The following is a 12,406-nucleotide window of genomic DNA, read 5'->3' as shown; positions in this document are numbered from 1 at the left end:
CCTCCCTGTACCACAGACAGAGTCACTACAGACAACACGGGGCAAGTTCAGATGAGGCCAACCTGTGTGGGCCCTTTGTCCAATACGATAGGGACGCTTACAAGAAGGGGGAGGACAGGGAGAGAGGATGGCTGCGTGATGACGGAGGCAGGTTGACTTGGGCCGCATGCCACAGAATGCCATGGCATGCCACAGAATGCCACGGAAGGCCACGGGATGCCATGGAATGCTGGCCACCATCCAGAACCAAGAGAGACAGTGGACTCCAGAGGAAGTGCAGCCCTGCCAACCGCTTGACCTTGGACTTCTGGCCTCCAATACTGTGAGAGAATAGATGTCTGTGGCTTTAAAGCACCCGGTTTGTGGGTCTTTGTTACGGTGGCCCTGAGAACTAACACATACGATGAGGCTGTAATAAGACCACCCAGTAAACACCGCCAGCCCAGACCCAGCGCTGGGTGGGAGCTCGATGATCGGTGCGGGCGTCTCATTTCCTTTCCTCACTTCTGATTCCCCTCATCCTCCTGGTCTGACTGAGGAGGTAGAGCCGCCCCCAGTGCCATGTGGAGGTCAGTAGCCAGCCTGCTTTCGGGGACTGGGGGCACCACACACCCCAAGGCCTGGATTCCCTTAGGTGATGAGGCACTTGCGGGGTGTCCAGTTCTGTTGGAGACGTGCAGAAAATGAAACCTATTCTGGATTTTAAAAATGTATCTGATATTTTATGATGTTGATATATGATTCGAATTTCACTTAATGGTGGGTTTGTAGACACTGCCACCGATGATGAATGGATTTTCATTGAGACATGTCCACCCCACACCCTGTGAGTGGCCCGCTCATTTAACAGCTTGGAAGGCGGTGGTGGTGATGGTGATAGTAATGGAGAAAGAGGAGGAGGAGGAAGAGGAAGAAGATAGAAATGGCATTATGTCAATTTCTGGGTCTTTGGTCTTCTTTCTCTGTGTGAAATCCCTTCCTTTCCCATGGATGCCAACTGCTTTTCAATCACAGTTAATGTGTCACCTTCCCCCAGTTGTCTGCTGTGACTTCCCTCAGTAGGGTTTCTGTGCCCGTCCTATCTGCATTTGGAAAGCAGAGGACACATTTTGCTCATCTGGGGAAGCAGAGAGCAGGTCCCAAGCACAGATGGCCTGGGTGTGCATTGGGTTCTTAGAGTTTTCAGCTGTGTGACCATTGTCATGTTACTTAACTTCTCTGTGCCTCAGGCTCCTTGTTTATAAAACGGGGGGCAAATTCGTTACTGGATTTCCAGCCCTTTGTACAGTGTGTTGTGAAGCCCCTCCCCCAACTAAAAGAGTGTTGTTGTCAGTGTTGTTGCCATGGTGATGCTGGTGCTGGGCTCTGGTTAGTGGTGGTGGTGGTGGTGTGGGCTCTGCTGGTGGCGTTGGGGCTGCTATGGTGGTTGTTGATGTTGGTGTGGTTAGGGTTTAGGTGGCACTGGGTGGCTGTCAAGGTTGTCATTGGTGTTATTGTCTTATTGTTGCCATCAGTGCTGTTGTCAGCACTGGTGTTGGTGGTGTTTTTAGTACTGTTAGGGGTCTCCCTGTTGCTTTGTGGTTGTGCCTGTTGTCAGAGTCCCTGTTATCTGGTGATGCTGTGAGTGCAGCTGTCATTGGGGGCACATTGTTAGGGTGCTGCTGTGGCACTGCTGTTGTTAGGTTCGTCCTCGGTGTGGCTGCTTTTAGGGTTGTTGTCAGTGCATTGTTGTCACTGCTGTGTCAGTGTTGCTATTGTCAGTGTGTCTGACTGTGCCTAGTGCAGGGTCTGGCTCAGCACAGCTTTGTAAAGCTTTGAGAAGACCTGCCCCTGGTGACCTGACCCTCACAGGCCCTAGGCACTGGCTTCAACACCAGCCACATTCTCTTTTTACAGGTGAGGGAACAAAGGCAGGTTTCAAGGGCTTGTCCAAGGTCACACGGCCAGTGGCTGCGGAGCTGGGAGTGCAACCTGGGAGTACAGCTTGGCACGTGATCCACACGCTGCAGGGAGACCGGTGACTCCCTGCTCACCCAGCTGGTGTCTTAATGAAACATATTTCATGGAAAATTGTAGATTGATGCCTTGGGCGTTTTTTCCAGGGAAACTGTCAGTTCACATTAGGCTCAGAGGGGTGACCATGCAGCTGATGGATGTCACTTAGAAATGATAATAGTGTGGGCATTTCCAAAGTCACACAGAGAGCCTGAAAGGTCCTTTATGGCGGAGGTGGTGACAGAGTTTACCTCACACTACCTTCTCTCTCATCAAACCAGAAAGAAAATCCTGTGAGGGCAGAATTGTGCAGTGATCCTGAGGTGGGACCTATGATGTGGGAAGGAAAGTTGTTTAAATCATGCTATGTGTGATCTCTTCTCCTCTGCTGAGATGAAGGTGATATTGGGGGTGTAGAGAAGGTGATGGTGGCCATGGCAATGACCATACTAATTATGGAGATGTGGTGGTGTTAGTAAAGATGATGATGGTCGTGATGATGATGGTAGTGGTGGAGGTGGTGGTGGTGGAGGTGGTGGTGGTAGAGGTGGTGGTGGAGGTGGTGGAGGTGGTGGTGGAGGTGGTGGTGGTGGTGGTGGTGGTGGTGGAGGTGGTGGTGGAGGTGGTGGAGGTGGACGTGGTGGAGGTGATGGAGGTGGTGGTGGTGAAGGTGGTGGAGGTGGTGGTGGAGGTGGTGGAGGTGGTGGAGGTGGACGTGGTGAAGGTGGTGGAGGTGGTGGAGGAGGTGGTGGTGGAGATGGACGTGGTGGAGGTGGTGGAGGTGGACGTGGCGGAGGTGGTGGAGGTGGATGTGGTGGAGGTGGTGGAGGTGGTGGTGGTGGAGGTGGTGGAGGTGGTGGTGGAGGTGGTGGTGGTGGTGGAGGTGGTGGAGGAGGTGGTGGTGGAGGTGGTGGAGGTGGTGGTGGTGGTGGACGTGGTGGTGGTGGAAGTGGACGTGGTGGTGGTGGTGGTGGTGGTGGTGGTGGTGGAGGTGGTGGAGGTGGTGGTGGTGGAGGTGGTGGAGGAGGTGGTGGTGGAGGTGGTGGAGGTGGTGGTGGAGGTGGTGGAGGTGGTGGAGGAGGTGGTGGTGGAGGTGGACGTGGTGGAGGTGGTGGAGGTGGATGTGGTGGAGGTGGTGGAGGTGGTGGTGGTGGAGGTGGTGGAGGTGGTGGTGGTGGAGGTGGTGGAGGTGGTGGTGGTGGAGGTGGTGGAGGTGGTGGTGGAGGTGGTGGAGGTGGTGGTGGAGGTGGTGGAGGTGGTGGTGGAGGTGGTGGAGGTGGTGGTGGTGGAGGTGGACGTGGTGGTGGTGGTGGTGGTGGAGGTAGTGGTGGTGGAGGTGGAGGTGGTGGTGGTGGAGGTGGTAGAGGTGGTGGTGGAGGTGGTGGTGGAGGTGGCGGAGGTGGTGGTGGAGGTGGCGGAGGTGGTGGTGGTGGAGGTGGACGTGGTGGTGGTGGTGGTGGTGGAGGTGGTGGTGGTGGAGGTGGTGGTGGAGGTGGTGGAGGTGGAGGTGGTGGAGGTGGTGGTGGAGGTGGTGGTGGTGGAGGTGGTGGTGGTGGTGGTGGTGGAGGTGGTGGTGGTGGAGGTGGTGGTGGTGGTGGTGGTGGTGGAGGTGGTGGTGGTGGAGGTGGTGGTGGTGGTGGTGGTGGAGGTGGTGGTGGAGGTGGTGGTGGAGGTGGTGGAGGTGGTGGTGGTGGAGGTGGACGTGGTGGAGGTGGAGGTGGAAGTGGTGGAGGTGGTGGAGGTGATGGAGGAGGTGGTGGTGGTGGTGGTGGAGGTGGAGGTGGTGGTGGTGGTGGAGGTGGAGGTGGTGGTGGTGGTGGACGTGGTGGTGGTGGTGGTGGTGGAGGTGGACCTGGTGGAGGTGGTGGAGGTGGAAGTGGTGGTGGTGGTGGAGGTGGTGGTGGTAGAGATGATGGTGGAGGTGGTAGTGGTGGTGGTGGTGGTGGTGGAGGTGGTGGTGGTAGAGATGATGGTGGAGGTAGTGGTGGAGGTGGGGAGGTGGTGGTGGTGGTGGAGGTGGTGGTGATGGTGGTGATGGTGGTGGTGGAGGTGCTGGAGGTGCTGGAGGTGCTGGAGGTGGTGGTGATGGAGGTGATGATGATGGAGGTGATGGTGATGATGATGATGGTGGTAGTGGAGGTGGTGATGTTTATTGTGATGGAGGTGATGGTGGTATGGAGATGATGAAGCTAGAGGTGTTGGTGGAGGTGGACGTGGTGGAGGTGATGATGATGGTGGTGGCGCTGGAGGTGGTGGTGATATTAGTGGGGGGGTGGGGGGCTAGGGGAGTGGTGGGTGGTAGTAGGGGTAACCGTGGGCATGGTGGTGATAGTACTAACGGGATGATGGTGTTGGTGTTGGTCATTGTGTTCATCACACACGCTTGTGTCTGAAACTGTGCAGTCCTGGGACTTCTACTACCTCCTGGCTTTTTTCCTCCCAGCTCTTCCCCAGGGGGAGTTTCATTTCCTGAGAGGGCAGCTGCTCTGATTGCATCAGCGACAAATGGATGCTGAGAGAGCAAGAGGATAGAAATCCTTATCTGTTAATTGCTTTTCAGCCTCTGCCCCAAGCCCTGGTAATGACCTGCCCCAGTCTCTGTCCCTATCACAGTACCTCTGCAGGTACTGCCATGTTTAGCCTAATCGGGCCATTAGCCCAGGTACAGGGTGCAGCCTGTTGCCCAGGAGCCATTTGGGAGGCCTCCTGACGTAGATTCTCAAGCGAAGGCAGGTGCTGGGGAGGAAATGGACCTCCAAATGACCCCTTAGCTGGACAGAGAGGCAGTTCTGATGGTGGAGTCTTAGCTAGACTCACAGGAAGTGGTGCTCATGGGATAGAAAAGGCTGGAGTTGGGACAAGGTCCAGTCAGGGCTCAGGCCTGAGGAGCAGGGAGACTAAATATACACAGACACCACCTTCAGTGGAGGGTCCTGAGGATGACTGCTTGGAGCCCAGGGAGACCATGGGTCACTTAAGGGTTTGTCCCCAGACTCAGGGTCAAAGGAGGGAGAGCTCAGAGCTTGCAAAGTCAAGGTTGGGAGTCAGAGTCACTGTCAAAGTGGGGGTCCTTGGGTGGGCCATACGGGCGGCCCTAATCGGTGGTCCCTAGGGCCCGTGGTCAAAACAAAGGGAGATGGGAGGTGCTCATCGGAGTCCACCCCATGGGAGCAGGAGCTGCTGCTCCTCTTTAGAGCTTCCTCCGGGTGCACCAGCTAATCCACAGGGGCTCGTGCCCTCCTTCAGAGAGGCAGGAGACAGTCTGGAAAGGGAAGCTTTGATGTGTACTTGCTTTCACATGGCTCCCCTTAGGATTTCGTTTTGGGGGCCCGCACACCCTGCAAAGGAGTGTGGTTGTGTGGGCCTGGGATGGTCTCCCATGGGGGAACCCCTTTCCCTGGGAGGGCCCCATGGAAACCAGGGACAACTCAGTGTGTGCAGCTTGTTCGGCTTAGTGGCTGTTGAGGGGGCTGGTGACACCCCGAGGATTCCCACCTGCCTCTAGTCCCTGCACTCACACATGGCCCAGCCCACTGAGGTTTGGGGCCAATGCCCAAGTTTTTAATTCCTTGAGCATTTGTCTTGGAAAACTGAGGCAAGGTGAGTAACTGGTAGAAGACCTGGCATCTGACCCCTAGATGCAGTCTTCCAGCTATGGACCACTCTAAGATTATCCTCAGAGTTGGGAGAGGCAGGCCAGCTCCCTCCACATGGACAGCATTTGGGAAGTACCAAGCACATCTGTGAGCTTGGTCTCACTGGATGCTAAGCTGGAAGCAGCCTGCAGGTCGGGGCACAGGAGGCTGCATCAAGACACAAGAAGCATCTCAGCAGAGCAAGTGTCAGCAGGCGCTGCACCCCCTACCCCCGTCTTTAGGTCCATGCTACCTGTCCTGTTGCCGACCACAGGCTGCAGAGCCGGAGGAGGTGCTGAAGAGCGGGACTGCAGGGCCAGAGCAGCTCGGGTTCACACCCCACCTCCCTTTCTGTATATTCACACCCTTAACACATCAATGCTGAGTGCAGCCTGGGGCACATGTGACAAGGAAGCAGCCCCTGCTTCTGTGGGGTGGGACTGCAGCCTGCAATGAGAGCAGTGATGCAAATGCAAGGGAAGCTGGCTGATGAAAGGTGAATTTGCAGTGGCAGCCCAGAGGGAGGAACAGAACACGGTGGGGGTTTCAGCAGGTCATGGGTGTGGGGCACAGCAGGACACGTGGTAGGTCACCCACATCCAGGCGCACGGTGTGTGCAGAACTGTTCATGCGTCCCCATCCTTGCTGCTTGTTCGTTGAGAGACTTTCGGAGAGTGAAGCAGGAGAGCCTTGCCATGTACAAACCTCGAGGGTCTGTGGACCCTCTATGGAGACCTGACTACCGTAAACCCCATAATCTCTGTGCCCCTGGGTGGCCCTGCCCCTGCCTCCTCATCAGTGCTGCGCTCTTTGTCTCTCCTGGGTGCATTGCGTCCTCAGCCGCCTGCAGAGAAAATGGATTATTGTCTACAGACAATTATTGTCTACAGACAAACTACTGATGCTGGGAAAGGAAAACCCATAGGGGGCTCAAGTGGGTTACATGAAGTGCCTCCCAGAGCTCACTGTCCTCCCCCAGAAGGCTGGACTCTCTCTGGAGCTCTGTGATGGAGTTGTGGCCTTTGGTGGAGCTGGGGTCCTGGGGGAATGGGACCGAGGCAGGGGGTTTGAAGCCAGCTGCAGCCCAAGGGCCCATGGAAAGTGTCAGGGACAGCTGTTACGGCAGAAAGGATTTTTAAGGGAAGCAGCCAGTGCTTTGCCATTCCAGTGTCTCTGTTCTATAGGAGCAGGCGATTGGGCCTAGGAAGGAGGGCTGGGCAGGCAGCTCTGTGGACAAGCAGGTGGGTCACTACTGTCACTTTTATCGCCATTTCCATCACCACTGCCAGTCACCCAATAATCCTACATGTTGCCATCAGCACAGCAGCCACCTCATCATCCCATCATTGCCAACACTCATCCATCCATCTATCATCCACGCACCCAACCATCCAACCATCCATCCACCCACCCATCCACCCAACCATCCATCCACCCACCCATCCATCCATCCACCCATCCACCCAACCATCCATCCATGTACCCACCCACCCACCCACCCATTCATCCATCCATCCATCCATCCATCCATCCATCCATCCATCCATCCATCCATCCATCATTCAACAAAGCCCTTTTTGGGTTCTGACTCTAAAGCGGTGACTGTCATGGGTGCTGGGTTATCCCAGGAGCAAAATAAGGTCCCTAGCTCTGGTGGGACTTACAGTCCAGGGGAGGGTAAGGGTGGGGTAGGAGGTAAGCAGAGAAGGAGAAAAGTCTGCAAACAAGGTAACTCAAGGTGGTGACAGCTCCACGCTCAACAGAGAGCACAAGGAGTGCTAGAATGTGTCCTGGTCCTGGTCTCTGTTAGGGGGTCTTGGAAGGCTTTCAGGGAGGTGACCTTTGAGCAGAGATCTGAAAGGTGGGAAGATTTGGAGGCAGAGCCTTCTCTGGAGATGAGACAGCAGAGGGACCCTAAACAGGGGTAAAGTGGGGGTGGAGGGTCTGAGCCATGGAAGCCGGAGGCCAAAGGAATGATCGAGGGGTGAGTTATTGGGCACACAGGCTGTGGGGTTATGTAGGGGGGTGCCTCATGGACCGTGATGGGGGGGATGCCTCCAAAGGGCTAAAACATCGAAAGAAATAGACCCCAGCAAACTAAGAAGAACTTTTTCATAGACTCTCACGTCCCTGCCACACCAAGTGGAGAATCTTGTCCTAGAGGTAACCAGCTGTCATGAATTGGGTGGAAATTAGTCCATGCTTTATACCTTTATCATACATGCATATCATAAACAATATGCTTTGTTGTTTTGTTGTGTTTAAGCATTTACATAAATGGGATTATGGTGTAAGTAATGTTCTGTAATTTCTCTTTTTACCGAGCATTTCATTTTTAAAATCCATCCACATTGGTAATCTAGGTCTATTTTATAGGTTTTTAAGTGCTGGAGTGTACTCCATCATACAAAAATATTTAAATGTATGCATTCATCCCACACCGACGGGCACTTGGTTTGTTTCCAATCTTCCCTATTACATACAGCGTTGCAATGGAAATAGCTGCCACTTATTAGGCTCCCTGTCATCATGTGCTGTTGTGATAATTTCACATGCATCTTTTCATGGAATCTGCAAAATCATGCTTGGAGGGGATAAACAAGTTTTCAACTGAGGCACAGAGAAGGTATGCAGCTTGCTTGGGGCTCAGCAGCCGGGAAACACCCCAGAAGCCTGTCCCAGCTTTGGGCTCTTAGCTATAATGCTAGGCCACCCATATACTTGATTTTGGAGGGATACATGCAGACAGCAGAATCTGTAGGGCCATGGAGTTGCCCTATGCAACTTTGGCGGACAATGCCAGGAGGCTCTCCTGCACGGCTGTGCAATAAATGGCTCACACCGACAGTGCAGGCAGCTTCCCGTCCCCCGGCACCAGCCTGACACTTGCACAGTCAGATTTTTAGATTCTGTTACACTGAAAGATATGAAATGATACTTCAGTGAATATAGTGTTCACCGTCATATATTGGGTTTTACTATATATTCACAGTTTAGATTTCATATTTTGCTGAATTGCCTGTTCATACTCTTTGCCTTTTTTTCTCCCAGGTTGTTTGCTTCTTATTGATGTGTTGATGTTCTTTATGTAATCTGAATATTGATCCGTTATCTACTCTATGATGCGAATGTCTTTTCCCCAGGAAGTCGCTTATCTTTGAACTAAGTTTCTGGGGCTTTTTCATACCGAAGATTTACATTTTGAAATATTAAAATTGATCTTTTTTTTCCCCCTCTTATGAGTTTTCATTTTTGTCTTATCTTAGAAACTCTTGTCTACTCTAAGGTCATAGAGGATTTGCCTGGAGTTTTCTCCCATTGATCTAGAGTTTTATTTGTTGTTAGTTCTTTAATTTGCCCAGATTTTTTTTTTTTTTCCTGAGTGGCTGATGATACCAGCACCATTTCCAGTTGATGTTATAATCGAGCTTTATCGTTATGGCTGAAGCTTCCTGTGGGTTAAAGTGGACATTGTACCATGTCGCCGACCCCCACACCGTCCCGAGGCTTTCATGGAGGGTCCATGTGGCTTGGAGCCCTGGGCTGTGGAGTCCTGGGCCCTCCCGCTGACGTCCACCCAGTGCAGGGAGAGAGCAGCCTTACCAGAGGGCTGGCACAGGAGAGGGGAGGGTCTAAACCCTAGAGATGGGACCCTGTCGTGTCCAGTGAGAGTCACATGGTGTGCCCAAGCAGTGACACAACTGGCCCGTCGGTGAGAGGGGTGGGCTTCAGGGCTGGTTGGGCCTGGGCTATGTCCTGCCTCTGCCCCTTATGAGCTGTGCTGCCATGCAAAGTTTCACAGCCTCTCTGAGCCTCGGTTTCCTCACCTGTGAAATGGGGACACAGGGGGTCACCCTTTGAGATCTGACTTAGACCATGTGGGCAGGGCCTAGCCTGCCGTGAACATGTGAGAGGGTAAGTTGGTGCTGTCAGTGGCACCACAGGGGCCAGCTGTGCTGTCACTGCCATGGTCGTGGCAGCATCCTGTTGGGCCACCACTGGCTGACTCAGCCCTAGGCGCCCTGGGCAGCCACTGGTCCGGGATGTGGGCAGAGAGTGGCAGAGGAGAACTGGAGAGACTGGCCCTCTACGCCTGTCTTCCTGGCAGGGGCCCCAAGCACAGGGGCCACAGGGCCCAGGGAGTTGGTGTGTTTGGGCAACCTGGGGGTTCATGTCCTCCTGGGCGGGGTGGGGGGACTGCGGGGCACCCAGGCTGTGGGGTTCAGATCCTGAGCCCCTAACCTTTCTATTCCAGAACTCTGGCCTGTGACTGAGGGGATGGAGGGCTGGCAAGTGAATTTAGGGGGGAGGATTGCCAGATGTAATACAAGACTCTCAGTGAAATCTGAATTCCAGATAAGCAGTGGATAATTACTTAGTGTAAGTACAACCCAAACGTTGCACAGGACACACTTATACTACTAAAAACATTCCTTGTTTATTGCAAATTCATATTTAAACTGGGCTTCCTGTATTTTTTATCTACAGGTATGGAGATCCTATTTGGAGGAAGGGTCTGGGCAGGGCCTCAGGTCAGACCCAGGAGTGCTAAGATTGGCAGCAGGGTTCCAGGTGGGGAAATGGAGGCAGAAGGCAGCTGGTGACGGGTTTGTAGTTAACTCCTGGGCTGGAATGCATCATGCTTAAACAGTGGCTTCAGAGCCAGTGGGCCTTGGTCTGTGCCCACCTCCCCTGCTTACCCAAAGTCCATCAGAAAGCCACTTCTTCTCTTAAAGCCTGGTCCTGAATCTGTGAAATGGGTGCTAGCCCCAGCCCCTCCCAGCCCCTAGCACAGGGGGCAAGCCATGGGGAGGGTTTCTGGGAACAGGCAGGTAGAGGCCCGAGGCCCGGCTGTGGTCAGGGCTCCCACAATTACTCTCAATACTGAAAATATGAATATTCCAACAAATGAAGAGGATGCCAGGTGTGGCACATTCAAAAGTCCGCAGAGTCTGCATTGGGCCCTGCAAGGGATCCTTGGGGCCCCCAGGCCAACTGATTTCAGACTGCAGAGACCCTCCTGGCCCTGATCCACATGGACTCAAAAGTGGGGGCCGAGCCCACAGGGTGATGCACCGTGAGCACCCCTGGCCCACCCTTTGCCCTGCCGCTCTCACCTTCACTTTGTTACTGGGTGTGCGCCAGGCTTTGGGGGGGTCCAGTGGCGAAGTGTGCACCTGCCGCCACTGAGAGCAGCACCTAACGTGAGCCCACGGGTCGATCCTGGAGGCAGAGTGAGATATGCTGGTGTCACGATGGAGAGGAAGTGGAAGGAAAGGGAAATCTGCCCTGGTGTAGGTGGGAGGGCTTCCTGGAGGAAGTGGTATTTGAGCTGGTCCTTGCAGGCTGAGCCAACACTTACCTGGCAGAGAAACTCATGTGAGCATGTGAACACAGGTGGGGAGGTGTGGAGGTCCAGGTGGCCCCGTTTCCTCTCTCCTGTCACCCAACATGGTCAGGACCCTGGCTCTTGCCCCATGCTCCCACAACAGCTGCTGATTACGTGCTGGAATAATCCAGACAACACAAAGCATTTACTACTCCTTGTGAGTGGGTGGCTTAGCCTGATGGTGGGCACAGCCAGCGAGGAAGGCAGCCCCTAGGCAAACCACCAAAGTAGTTTTCCTGGCCGTTCCATCCAGTGTATGGACACTTGGGCTCTGTAGAAGGCAGCCGCCCTCCTGAAAGCTGATAAGGAAAAAAGAAACACGGATGAGAAGGACAGCAGTGAAGGCCCCACCCCTCAGTGTCCTCTCCTTTTCTGGCTTTTGCTTACCTCTGCCCAAGTGGGCCCATGGCCCCGGGAGGAGCTAGCTGGTCTTCGCTGAGGGGGTGGCCTCTCCCGGGCTGAGCTCAGCAGCTCCGAGTCAGCGCTGCCAGCGGGGGCGGGGGATTGCGGAGCCTTGGAAACGGTCCTCTGAGCCGGACTCACTCACCCAGCAGCCCTGTGAGTCAGAGGGGAGAGAGGGAGGGGGAGGGAGGGGAGGCACACAGTGACACTGGGGAAGGTAGGCTCTGGGAGGCACCCAGGCAGCCCCCTCATTCCGGAGGGGGAAGGAAGACTCGCCCAAGGTCACCCTGTGGGGGTCAGAGTGGGACCCAGAGCCAAGGCCAGGCCCATGTGCTGCTGGAGCACACCTGTGCCGTGTCCTGCTGTCCTATGTCTGGGGACATTGTTCAGTCACCTGCTCAGAAGCCCTGTCCCATCGGTGAGTGCAGACCACCATCTCCTGCCCAGCTCTGGGCCAGCCCTGCCCCTCCCGAGTGCAACGGAGGCCAGGGGAACCTGCCTCCGCCCCATCAGTTCAGCAGACAATGCCTGCAGACACTCGGAAGATGCTTCCTGCTCCCGCCTGGCCTGGGTTTCCTCTTATGCTGGCCAGGATTCATTCAACCCCTGCTTAAGAAGGAGGGCACTGGTCTGGTCTCCCGGCCCATTGGACCACCACACCTGGCTGCGATTGCAACTCCCCACCCAGCTCAGTGCAGGGGTTGACACGGAAGCAACACCCTCCAGGAAGAGAGCAGGCTGTCTTCCTTCCCCGCTGTCCAGTCCGTTCCCTGGGTGCCGGGCCTGCTCTCTCCTTTCCCTCTCTCTGTATTACCAAGGGAGCTGGCTGCAGGCATCACGGTGAGCCAGCCTGGCTGACAGCCGCCCCCTTCCCAGCAGAGGACAGCAGCAGTGTGGAGTGTGGCTCATTTCAGGGGGGCCCCTGGGGGGCTGAGTCACGTGCCTTAGCTCATGTAATGAGTGTATAATGGCCCAGGACCCCGGC

At 54.9% G+C, this 12,406-nt stretch overlaps 1 long non-coding RNA gene across 1 annotated transcript; it reads left to right on the top strand.

Moving 5' to 3' along the window:
- Positions 1-239: 239 nt before the first annotated feature.
- Positions 240-8,855, top strand: LOC143686201 (uncharacterized). The gene is made up of 3 exons (XR_013176960.1): positions 240-322; positions 8,116-8,256; positions 8,682-8,855. It is a non-coding gene; the product is annotated as an uncharacterized LOC143686201 (long non-coding RNA).
- Positions 8,856-12,406: the final 3,551 nt, after the last annotated feature.

This window comes from Tamandua tetradactyla, chromosome 6, assembly GCF_023851605.1.
Source record: "Tamandua tetradactyla isolate mTamTet1 chromosome 6, mTamTet1.pri, whole genome shotgun sequence".
Lineage (NCBI taxonomy): Eukaryota > Metazoa > Chordata > Mammalia > Pilosa > Myrmecophagidae > Tamandua > Tamandua tetradactyla.
Note: the sequence above shows the minus strand (reverse complement) of the source record. Positions and strands in the feature narration are given on the sequence as shown.